This window comes from Salmo trutta, chromosome 12, assembly GCF_901001165.1.
Source record: "Salmo trutta chromosome 12, fSalTru1.1, whole genome shotgun sequence".
NCBI classification, from domain to species: Eukaryota; Metazoa; Chordata; class Actinopteri; order Salmoniformes; family Salmonidae; genus Salmo; species Salmo trutta.
The window spans coordinates 58,916,812-58,929,423 of NC_042968.1; the positions used below are offsets into that span (position 1 = coordinate 58,916,812).

General features: G+C 43.1%; 1 protein-coding gene across 1 annotated transcript in view; it reads left to right on the plus strand.

The window, feature by feature from the left end:
* Nucleotides 1-6,052: 6,052 nt before the first annotated feature.
* LOC115203862 (disabled homolog 2-interacting protein) overlaps nt 6,053-12,612 on the plus strand; it is a 197,773-nt gene continuing 191,213 nt past the window's right edge. Inside the window, exon 1 of the mRNA XM_029768918.1 lies at nt 6,053-6,223. The gene's annotated coding sequence lies outside the window, so the exon portion shown is untranslated. The remainder of the gene's footprint in view (nt 6,224-12,612) is intronic.

A 12,612-nucleotide genomic window follows, 5' to 3' on the forward strand; every position in this document is an offset into this window, starting at 1 on the left:
TTCAGGGCTGAGCCCCTGGTTATGAAACTCTGGTGATGTCCCTGTTGCTTGTTCTGACCTACTCTAAGAATAATGAATGCAAAGGGTAGCAGTGCAAAATCTTTTTAAGCAGAATATTTGGATTATTAACATATGGACTTGCAATTAGTTTTCTGGACAATCAAAGCCATCCATCCAACCGATTTATTCAGATCTGGCTGTTCAAATTTCATTAGTCATGTGACCGAGTCTTTTTAAATTGACGTTGAGTGTGCAAAGGGTTCTATGCGCTGTGTAGTAACTTCCACAAAAATGTTTTGCTCTACAAAAAGACACATTAGCGATCAAGGTTTCATAAAAAAATGCACCACCCTCCCCAACGTTAAAATATTTTCACATGACCCTTCCCTTGTACTGTAAAAAACCCTCCTCCCTCATAGACTTAACTCAAAATAATATTTACAACTACAAATAACAATAACTGTAGAGACACTGTGTTTCAAAAAGTGGATATCGACTTTTCCACTTTAGCATTCTTATGTTGCACAGTCAATGCCATGCAGAGCTATGGGCCAGAACATTGAGGGATCGCCGACCACCACGGACAAGCTCACTCTCCCTGCCTGTTACATTAGGCCTACATTACAATCAGAGCCGACATCAGACAATGATCAGCTAGCCATATTTATAATTATATAAAATACAGTGCCTTGCAAAAGTATTCATCCCCCTTGGCGTTGTCCCCTGTTGCATTACAACCTGTAATTTAAATGGATTTCATTTGGATTTCATGTAATGGACATACACAAAATAGTCCAAATTGGTGAAGTGAAATGAAAAAAACAATTACTTCTTTCTAAAAATAAAAAAAATGGAAAATGGAAAAGTGGTGTGTGCATATGTATCCCACCCCCTTTGCTATGAAGCCCCTAAATAAGATCTGGTCAATTCAATTACCTTCAGAAGTCACATAATTAGTTAAATAAAGCCCACCTGTGTACAATTTAAGTGTCACATGATCTGTCATATGATCTCAGTATATATTCACCTGTTCTGAAAGGCCCCAGAGTCTGCAACACCACTGAGCAAGGGGCACCACCAAGCAAGCGGCACCATGAAGACCAAGGAGCTCTCCAAACAGGTCAGGTACAAAGTTGTGGAGAAGTACAGATCAGGGTTGGGTTATAAAAAAATATCTGAAACTTTGAACATCCCACGGAGCACCATTACATCCATTATTAAAAAATGTAATGAATACGGCACTAAAACAAACCTGCCAAGAGACCGCCCACCAAAACTCACGGACCAGGCAAGGAGGGCATTAATCAGAGAGGCAACAAAGAGACCAAAGATAACCCTAAAGGAGCTGCAAAGCTCCACAGCGGAGGCTGGAGAATGTGTCCATAGGACCACTTTAAGCCGTACACTCCACAGAGCTGGGCTTTACAGAAGAGTGGGCAGAAAAAAAGCCATTGCTGCTTAATTGCCAAAAGGCATGTGGGAGACTCCACAAACATATGGAAGAAGATTCTCTGGTCAGATGAGACTAAAATTGAGCTTTTTGGCGATCAAGAAAAACGCTATGTCTAACACGAACCCAACACCTTTCATCACCCCGAGAACACCATCCCCATGCATGGTGGTGGCAGCATCATGCTGTGGGGATGTTTTTCATTGGCAGAGACTGGGAAACTGGTCAGAATTGAAGGAATGATGGATGGCGCTAAATACAGGGGAATTCTTGGGGGAAACCTGTTTCAGTCTTCCAGAGATTTGAGACTGGGATGGAGGTTCACCTCTTAGCAGGACAATGACCCTAAGCATACTGCTAAAGCAACACTCGAGTGGTTTAAGGGGAAACATTTAAATGTCTTGGTATGGCCCAGACCTCAATGCCCAGACCTCAATCCAATTGAGAATCTGTGGTATGACTTAAGATTGCTGTACACCAGCGTAACCCATCCAACTTGAAGGAGCTGGGGCAGTTTTGCCTTGAAGAATGGACAAAAATCCCAGTGGCTAGATATGCAAAGCTTATAGAGACATACCCCAAGAGACTTGCAGCTGTAATTGCTGCAAAAGATGGCTCTACAAAGTATTGACTTTGGGGAGTGAATAGTTATGCAAGTTTTCAGTTTTTTTGTCTTATTTCTTGTTTGTTTCAAAATAAAAAATATTTTTCATCTTCAAAGTGGTAGGCATGTTGTGTAAATCAAATGATACAACCCCCCCCAAAAAATCTATTTTAATTCCAGGTTGTAAGGCAACAAAATAGGAAAAATGCCAAGGGGGGTGAATACTTTCGCAAGCCACTGTGTATGCACCACACAACCAATAAACAAAGCATACCGTCTTCAGGCGCTTCAATATCATGTTTTGCGTTTTCAACACAACAATAAATAGACTGTCAATCTCAACAAAAACAAAAGACATCCCTCACTACCTTGTAGGCCTACCCAGTATCGAGGTATTGTCTTGACAAACTCCGAATGTCATCACACTTTTTGGTGTTCTGTAACAGATCTCTTTCTATTCATCAAATGGCCCCTGCACAGTTTGGATTGATTGATTTGATTTGTCAGTTTAAAAAATACACATACAGTGCCTTCAGAAAGTATTCACACCTTTTGGCTGTTTCCACAATTTGTTGGATTACAGCCGGAATTTAAAATGGATTAAATTGAAATATTTTGTCACTGGCCTACACATAATACCCCATAAAGTAAAAGTGGAATTCTGTTTCTTTAAAATTTTACAAATTAATAAAGAATGAAAAGTTGAAATATCTTCAGTCAATAAGTATTCAACCACTTACAGTTTCAGGATAAAAAAATTAATTGAATTGTGCTAAGCACAGGCAAAAACGTGGTTAAATCTGCTTTCCACCAGACACTGGGAGAGGAATTCACATTTCAGCAGGACACAATAACCTAAAACACAATGCCAAATCTACACTGGAGTTGCTTAGCTGTTCTGGACGACTGTGTGATCACGCTCTCCGCAGCCGATGTGAGTAAGACCTTTAAAACGGGTCAACATTCACAAGGCCGCAGGGCCAGACGGATTACCAGGATGTGTACTCCGAGCATGCGCTGACCAACTGGCAAGTGTCTTCACTGACATTTTCAACTTCTCCCTGTCTGAGTCTGTAATACCAACATGTTTCAAGCAGACCACCATAGTCCCTGTGCCCAAGAACACTAAGGTAACCTGCCTAAATGACTACTGACCTGTAGCACTCACGTCTGTAGCCATGAAATGCTTTGAAAGGCTGGTCATAGATCACCAGCACACAGAAACCCTAGACCCACTCCGATTTGCATACCGCACCAACAGATCCACAGATGATGTAATCTCTATTGCACTCCACACTGCCCTTTCACACCTGGACAAAAGGAACACCTATGTGAGAATGCTGTTCATTGACTACAGCTCAGGGTTCAACACCATAGTGTGCTCAAAGCTCATCACTAAGCTAAGGACCCTGGGACTAAACACGTCCCTCTGCAACTGGATCCTAGACTTCCTGACGGGCCGCCCCCAGGTGGTAAGGGTAGGTAACAAAACAACCGCCACGCTGATCCTCAACACGGGAGCCCCTCAGGGGTGCATGCTCAGTCCCCTCCTATACTCCTTGTTCACTCATGACTGCACGGCCAGGCACGATTCCAACACCATCATTAAGTTTGCTGATGACAGAACAGTGGTAGGCCTGATCACCGACAACGATGAGACAGCTTATAGGGAGGAGGTCAGAGACCTGATCGTGTGGTGCAAGAACAACAACCTCTCCCTCAACGTGATCAAGACAAAGGTGATGATTATGGGCTACAGGAAAAGGAGGACCTATCACTCCCCCATTCTCATCGACGGGGCTGTAGTGGAGCAGGTTGAAAGCTTCACGTTCCTTGACGTCCACATCACGAACAAGCAAGCACACCAAGACAGTCGTGAAGAGGGCACGACAAAACCTATTCCCCCTCAGGAGACTGAAAAGTTTTGGCATGGGTCCTCAGATCCTAAAAAAGTTTTTACAGCTGCACCATCAAGAGCATCCTGACAGGTTGCATCACTGCCTGGTATGGCAACTGCTCGGCCTCCAACCGCAAGGCACTACAGAGGGTAGTGCATACGGCCCAGTACATCACCGGAGCCAAGCTTCCTGCCATCCAGGACCTCTATACCAGGCGGTATCAAAGAAAGGCCCTAAAAATTGTCAATGACTCCAGCCACCCTAGTCATAGACTGTTCTCTCTGCTTCTGCACGGCAAGCCATTCCCGGAGCTCCAAGTCCTAAATAACTTCTACCCGCAAGCCATAAGACTGCTGAACATTTGTTTTGTCACTGCTGCTACTCGCTGAAGTGCATAGTCACTTCACCCCTACTGTACCTACATGTACAAATGACCTCAACTAACCTGTACCTCCAGACACTGACTCAGTATCGGTACCCTCTATATATAGCCTCGTTATTGTTATGTTAACATGTGACTTTTTTTTAAACTTTAGTTTATTTGAGAAATATTTTCTTAACTCCTCTTGAACTGCACTGTTGGTTAAGGGCTTGTCAGTAAGCATTTCACAGTAAGATCTACACTTTTTGTATTCTGCGCATGTGACAAATAAAGATTTTATTTTATACACTAGCTAGAACCTTTTCATAGTGCATCTGGTAAGACAAAAAGGTTCTGTGTATGTTTGGTGGGACGTTGATGGAATAGTCTCCTAGTCCACAGAAATCTGGGCACCTTCATGTTTTTGCCACATTCCCATGAAACACGTCTAGAACATTAATATCTTAAGTTCTGAGAACATCGTAACCACGTTCTGGGTAGGTTCTATTTGACATTAAGGGAATGGTTTCTTAGAAACATTCCAATGAAAACGTTAGTTAATGGCCTAATGAGACACTTAAGGGAACGTTCTTTAAAGTTGTGGGAACATTTGTTTTTACCTGGGAGGAGACATTTGAAGCAGCCTAATCAGATAAAAATATTGTGGCTGACTGTGTTTATGCTACATATAAACGGTAATATATTTGAAAAGTTAAATGACAATTATTTAGGCTGTATTGAAGCATTCGGTTCGAAGTATGTGAGGAATAGCCGCTCTGATTGGAGAAGAGGCAGAGCACGTGTTAAGCTTTCCTGAATAACTGGGACTGCCGGGAGCATATGTGTCCACATTATTATAGGACTACTTAGGAGAATGATGATCTGCAACAGACAGTGCATCTTGGTATCAGAAGTAAAAATACAACCAGACTGGCCTGCTACTGTGCCTTTCTAGACTTTTGTACTCATTTGAAAGCAATAATGCAATTATTCATTGCATTGTGGTGTTGTAGGCTAGTCTACGTAGGATAATTGTATATTCCTTAAACAAGATACACAGGGGTGCTTTTTGAGCTGCATGTCTCATGTCTTCACTGTTCTTTCATGAGTAGTGAAGCATCTGGCCTCTCCGCTGCCTATCAGCTATTCCTATTTGTTGTTGTGGATTCATATTGAAAATTGATGTAGCTTTGAATGCTTTTTATGTGTGGTATGATTGCTTGTTAGCCTATTGCAGATCTGGACAAGCGATCCACCTTCCACTATTGTCACTATGAATGGTGGATAGTGGGCAGGATAGACTAGTAGACTATATCGACCTGTGGTATAGTAAAAGTTAGCACGTGGAAAATCGTAGCGAATAAGGGATGTACCAAAACACCTTGATATAGGGGAGGAGCACCAAGTAGATGAGGACATTTGGCTAGGATGGAAGACATTACATATTAAAACCTGAAAATGAGTGAATGTAAAGCAGAGAAAAAATGCAATACTCTCGCCTGTGCTCAAAACAAAACACAAAGTTTGACAACCATCCCCTATTTTGCACTAAATTTTGAACCGTCCCTTAATTCCAAGGCTTGAAAATGGGAAAGCAAGCAAGAGGGCATGAGGTAGGGAAAGAAAAGTGTGTGTGTGTGTGTGTGAGAGAGAGAGAGAGAGAGTGTGAGAGAGAGAGAGACAGAGAGACAGAGAGAGAGACGCACACACTCTCACACACTCCCTCAGACCACTGCAGCTGAGTGAATGGAGTGGATCGGAGCAGAGGCAGAAGCAGAGTGATAGAGAGAGAGCGGGAGAAGGGAGGGGAAATCGTTCCTTGTTACTACTTGTTGCTCTTGCCTTTCCGAGCAGAGCGTTGAGGATGATATTCCCTGTGTTTTCCTGGCTGGAGTGGGAGCTTGTCTGAGGTAAGAAACTCGCAGCTTTTACCATTTACTGCTGCTCTTTCTCAGGGTGAGAGGGAAGGAGAGAAGGAGGAGACAGGAGGTAAAACGGGGCTAGTATTTCAATCCAGAGTTTGAGGGGGTTTCTGTGGGAATGCTGGCTTTGTGGAGCGGGGGAAGAGAGGGAGGTGTGGAGGGAAGTGTTTCACGTGCCAGAGAGAACAGAGCTACACTCCTCTGAGTAAAGAGGAAGACAGAGAGTCCCCACTGAATGAACAGACTGGCCCCTCTCTAAGAAAAGACAGAGTGAAAAAACGGAGGGAGAAAAAGACTGAAAGACACAAAGGGTCCGTTACATGTGTTTAACAACTCTGTTCTCTTAGTAGGACAAAACAGGAGCAGTGAAACACTTTAAAACGGACAGTGGAAATTCTAGCTCAGCTCTCTTTCTCTTTCTTGACTACTGTATGCGGTGTTTCTCCATGCTGTCTCGAGTCTCCAGTTCTCTAATTAATGTTGCTCTCTCTCGCTGGTGTGTTGTTCTGGATATCTCCAGTTCTCTAATTAACGTTGCTCTCTCTCTGGTGTGTGTTTCTGGGTAGCTCTGTGTGGTTCAAGACAGCTCCCTGTTTATAATCTGAAGTGTGGAGTCACATTTCAACACAGTGCAGTGAGGAGGGAAGAGAGGAGAGGGTGGTATTTAACTACTTTAGCAGTCTCATTCCCACATGTATCAAGTCTGCAGGATTACTGTGTCTACTGCCTGCCTACAACCAGAGGCTGTTTCCTTGACAACTGTAGATAACTCATATAATCATACACGCTACCTCTACTATTTTATTATTATTCATCTTGCTGCCTAGTCACTTTACCCTTGACTACATGTACATATCTTCCTCAACTACCACCGTATCCCTGCACATTGATATGGTGCGGATGCTGACCGTATGTAACTTACAATCTTGTGTGTTTTATTTCCTGCTCGCTTTTATTTTTGGTCTGACCTAGTGTTGAAAGTTGGATTTTCTATTTCGCACCTTTGACATTGAACACGGACGGCATTGTTGAGGAAGAGCCTTTAAGTAAGCATTTCGCTGTGCGGTTTACACCTGTGGTATTCTGCTCATGTGACAAATAAACGACCAACTCACTTTAGCATGTAGCACTAACTAATTGTAGCGCTTAGCTCATCATCATGTCTCTCTTTACAACTGTTAATACTGTATGTTACAACACCTCAACCCAAAAACTAGATCATCAACCCAACCAGCATGAACGTACTGCAATCTCAGTAATGACAGTATTTCTGATTGACATAAATATAATTTTGGTGTTTAGCATGTCATTCCCAGCAAATGCAAGCACTCTTGTGACTTTCACAGCTTTTGACATTTAGCGTAAGTAGCCTATTTTACATCAAAAGCAATTCAAGGCTTTATATCATGTGTTGTATACCATTTGAGGACTTATCAAGCCTTTATGCTGTATCATGTGGCATGGATTTTAGCCACCCTAGTCTAGTTGTCATGGTGATATGTTCTGTCCATTTCGGTCCTTGTCTAGTGTACTCTAGTTATTGTTGTGATACCGTATGTTCTCCTCGACCCTGTCTCTTGGTCAGCGCTGGCCAGGGCCGGGCGGTTGGTTGTTATTGTTGTCCTATTAATAGTGTGGGCTGGGCCGGCAGGCAGGCAGCTGAGAGGGGAGAAGCCCGGAAGGGAAGGGAAGGAAGTGGCCTTGGAGCGGCCAGCCAGCCGGAAAAGAGGGATTACTAGGACCACCGAGCGGGAATTATGGAATTACAGAACAGCGTTCCCGAGGTGATGGGAATCAGTGAAGTGAACGGGACCATAACGGAACATCTGATGTAGATCTGGCGTTACTCTTAGTGAGGTGGAACTGAACGCTACAGAACACAGAGACTGGGGAGCATATGGTCTGATACACTATATCCTCTGGAGAAATACTCAGCATGGCTGCAACCTGAAAGGAGCAACAGCAGAGGAATCAGACTCAAATCATCTTAACTTCAACATTCAGATTTCTATTAGCTGCTGTTTATCCAGGTGTCACATCAAAGCCAATCAAGCTTTACTTGAAGTGCATTTAAAAGATCTCAATAATCACTGTTTTGCTCTTTTAAATCGAAACAGTCAAAGAAAATATGAATAAAGACTGCTCATCGCTGTCACAGAGGTAGCATACTACTCTCAACAACCCGTCTGTCCTTGCTTTTGTTCCATAGCTGACTTGGAGGCGATAAACTTTTAAGTGGTCTGACAGTGAAAGCGACAGATAAAGAATGGTTGATTGAGTAGTCTGATAATCCGCTTCGGTGTTTGTCTAAGGAGATGAGATGTAGCCACATAGCTCTCCTATCTCTTCCTTTTCTTTCATTCCACTTTCCATCCATCCCCCTCTTCTCTCACTCCCTCATCCCTCTCTTGATGGGCTCCTAAGAAATGTCAGATGAATTACCTGTTGCCTGAGGATAGTGGAATCTACAATCTGGTGTTTGAACTTGTCTGGTAACCCTTGTTTTATGGTCTATCTTACCTCCATGCCAGTAGACCATTACGACTTACCATTGGTCAACATTATCAACATCATGTAATGGATTTACACGTCAGATGTTTTATTGTATATAACGTACATAGATCTTACGGTATGTAGAGTAGTGAATCAAGAGGCCTTTTTTACTTCCTCCCTCCTTTCCCAGACTTCATTGCTGTGTTGATTGCGAGGTCTGTGACTTGGTGTGTATGTGTAGAGACATGTCAGGTGTGCTGCAGCCAGCTGCACCATTGTGAAACTGTGTGTCTCTTGCAATTTACTCTTGCTCCACGCTTTGTCTTGAACGTACTTGTTCAGGACATTGTATGTTGATGCATGAGAAATTAGAGATTCGATTTCTATCTAAATATGGATAGAGTTTATTATCCATAAGACAAACATGTTAACTTTTCCCTAGAGGATTAGTAAGGATATAGAAAGATATTGTGGGGGGTGATTAGAGTGCTGCTATAGTAGTGTTGGTTATGAAGGTACACAAATGTGTGCTGATGTCCAGTGGAAAGTCACAACCTATGGCTGTTCACAGTCAAAAATGTGGTTTCCTCAAGGGTTCTCTGGGATAGGTGAGGATTCTATGTGGAACCATAATGACTCAAAGAACCTTCTGAGTTCTTCAAGGCTCTTTACAGTTCACAAAAGGGTTCTTTGCTCTTTTAGTGATAATTTAAATGTAGGTAAGGTGGCTCATTTTAATATTTTGGGGGGTGGTTTGCACACAGCTCTTTTTGTGTAACCTTGAATGAGAGCGTCAATCCAGTTTATTTAACGTGTGGTGTTACGCTGTTACCTATTATATATGACTATGGCCAGGGATGGTGTCTTGTGAAAGACTCATTTATGGTCTTGTGTCAATTGAAAATGGTTGACTAAACCAGTCAGTGGCGCTCTCCTCAACTTGTCAATAAACACAATAATAACATTTTTTACAATTTAATATGGCTAACCTGAATAAAACAATCTGTATGGTTTCTCAAAAAGGTCTACCAAGAGTGTTTCAGATTGAAAAAGGTTCTTTATTTGAACCATTCTGCATAAAGGTTCTATAAAGAACCATAAAAAAGGGTTGCAACCGTAGGAGAACCTGTTTTTGGTGCTATATAGAACCTTAGGAAAGGGTTCTTTATAGCACTGTACAGGTTCCTTTTAGAACCTTCAAAAAAGTGTTCTATATAGCACCAAAAAGGGTGCTGCTATGGTTACAAGCCAAAGAACCCCTATCTGGCACTATTTAGAACCATTATTTTTAGTGTGTTGGGTGGACATTAAAAGCTCAGAGTTTTATAGACAGGCTTCCATTTGGGCTGTGTGAATGAGGGCCCTCCCTCCCTCTCCCACTCTGCCCTTTGACCTGGCCCCCTCAACAAAAGGTGTAATTGCTGCTGGTCGTAAACCACCATGGAACAGAAAGAGAGAGGAGAGTGATATACTGTATGTCAAAATCAAATCAAATTTGTAGCAGATGTATTTGTGGGTGTAACAAAATGCTTGTGTTCCTAGTTCCAACAGTGCAGTAGTATCTAACAATTCACAACAATACACACAAATCTAAAACTAAAAGAATGGAATTAAGAAATATATAAACATTAGATTGAGCAATGTCGGAGTAGCATTTACAAAAATACAGTAGAATAGAATACAGTATATACATATGAGATGAGTAAAGCAGTATGTAAACATTATTCAAGTGACTAATGTTCCATTATTAAAGTGAACAGTGATTCCAAGTCTATGTATATATGGCAGCAGCCTCTAAGGTGCAGGGTTGAGTAACCAGGTGGTAGCCGGCTAGTGATGGCTATTAAACAGTCTGATGGCCTTGAGATAGAAGTTGTTTTACAGTTTCTTGGTTCCAGCTTTGATGCACCTATACTGACCTTGCCTTCTGGATGGCCTTCCTGTGACATCAGGTGTTGTAGGTTTCCTGGAGGGCAGGTAGTTTGCCCCTGGTGATGCCACCCTCTATAGAGCCCTGTGGTTGCGGGCAGTGCAGTTGCCGTACCACACAGTGGTTGTGCATCTGTAAAGGTTAGTGAGGGTTTTAGGGGCCAAGACAAATGTATTCATCGTCTTGAGGTTGAAGAGGTGCTATTGCGCCTTCTTCACCACACTGTCTGTGTGGGTGGACCATTTCAGTTTGTCAGTGATGTGTATGCCGAGGAACTTGAAGCTTTCCACCTTCTCTACTGCAGTCCCGTCGATGTCGATAGGGGCGTGCTCCATCTGCTGTTTCCTGAAGCCCAAGATCAGCTCTTTTGTTTTGTTGATGTTGAGTGAGATGTTATTTTCCTGGCACCACTCTCCCAGGGCCCTCACCTCCTCCCTGTAGGTTGTCTCGTCAATGTTGGTAATCAGGCCTACTACTGTTGTGTCATCTGCAAACTTAATGATTGAGTTGGAGGCGTGCTGGCCACGCAGTCATGGGTGAACAGGTAGTACAGGAGGGAGCTGAGTATGCACCCTTGTGGGGCCCCTGTTGAGGATCAGTGAAGTGGAGGTGTTGTTTCCTACCTTCACCACCCGGGGGGGGGGCCATCAGGAAGTCCAGGACGCAGTTGCACAGGGCGGGGTTCAGACCCAGGGCCCCGAGCTTAATGATGAGCTTGGAGGGTACTGTGGTGTTGAATGCTGAGCTATAGTCAATGAACTCTGTTCAATGACTATAGTGTGCAGTGCGATGGCGATTGCATGGTCTGTGGATCTATTGGGGCGGTAAGCAAATTGAAGTGGGTCTAGGGTGTCAGGTAAGGTAGAGGTGATATGATATGATCCTTAGCTAGCCTCTCAAAGCACTTCATGATGACAGAAGTGAGTGCTACGTGGGCGATAGTCATTTATTTCAGTTACCTTTGCTTTCTTGGGTACAGGAACAATGGTGGACAACTTGAAGCAAGTGGGGACAGCAGACTGGGATAGGGAGAGATTCAACATGTCTGTAAACACTCTAGCCAGCTGGTCTGCGCATGCTCTGAGGACGTGGCTAGGGATGCGGTCTGGGCCAACAGCCTTGCAAGGGTTAACACGCTTAAAAGTCTTACTCACATCGGCCACAGAGAAGGAGAGCCCACCAGTCCTTGGTAGTGGGCACTGTGTTATCCTCAAAGCGGACTATGAAGGTGTTTAGCTTGTCCGGAAGCAAGACATCGGTGTCCACAACGTGGCTGGTTTTCCCTTTGTAGGCCGTGGTTGTCTGTAGACCCTGCCACATACGTATCCTGTCTGAGCCGTTTGAATTGTGACTCCACTTTGTCTCTGTACTGACGTTTTGCCTGTTTGATTGCCTTATGGAGGGAATAACTACACTGTTTGTATTCGACCATATTCCCAGTCACCTTGCCGTGGTTAAATGCGATGGTTCGTGTTAAAGGGTTTTGCGCAAATGCTGCCATCTATCCACGGTTTCTTGTTTGGGTAGGTTTTTTAAAAAGTGTGTGATAATTCTACAGCAGTCTCTGCAGCATACGCTCAAACCGGTTTGATTAGAATGCTCATTTAGAACGTCCAGTTTCGATTGACGCAACAGTCAGCATTTAAGCTAGCCACACAGTCTTTTCACAGAAACATTTGCACAAACACAGTCCTTACAAAGTTATATCCTGAATGTGAGCAGTTTATTTTTGGACGCAGTGTTCAGACATTCACAGAAGTAGTGACAGCATACACAATCATCCAAACTGGAAAATGTAGGCTACATTAGTCCTAGCGTTAACTGAGGAAAGATTGATGTAAAACAAATGGTCATATTTAGAAAATTCTCGGCTGTCAGAAGCCACAATATGAATTAGCTAATAGCAATTACTATTTATAATTCATCACATCACGGGTTTGCTCTCCATTGATCA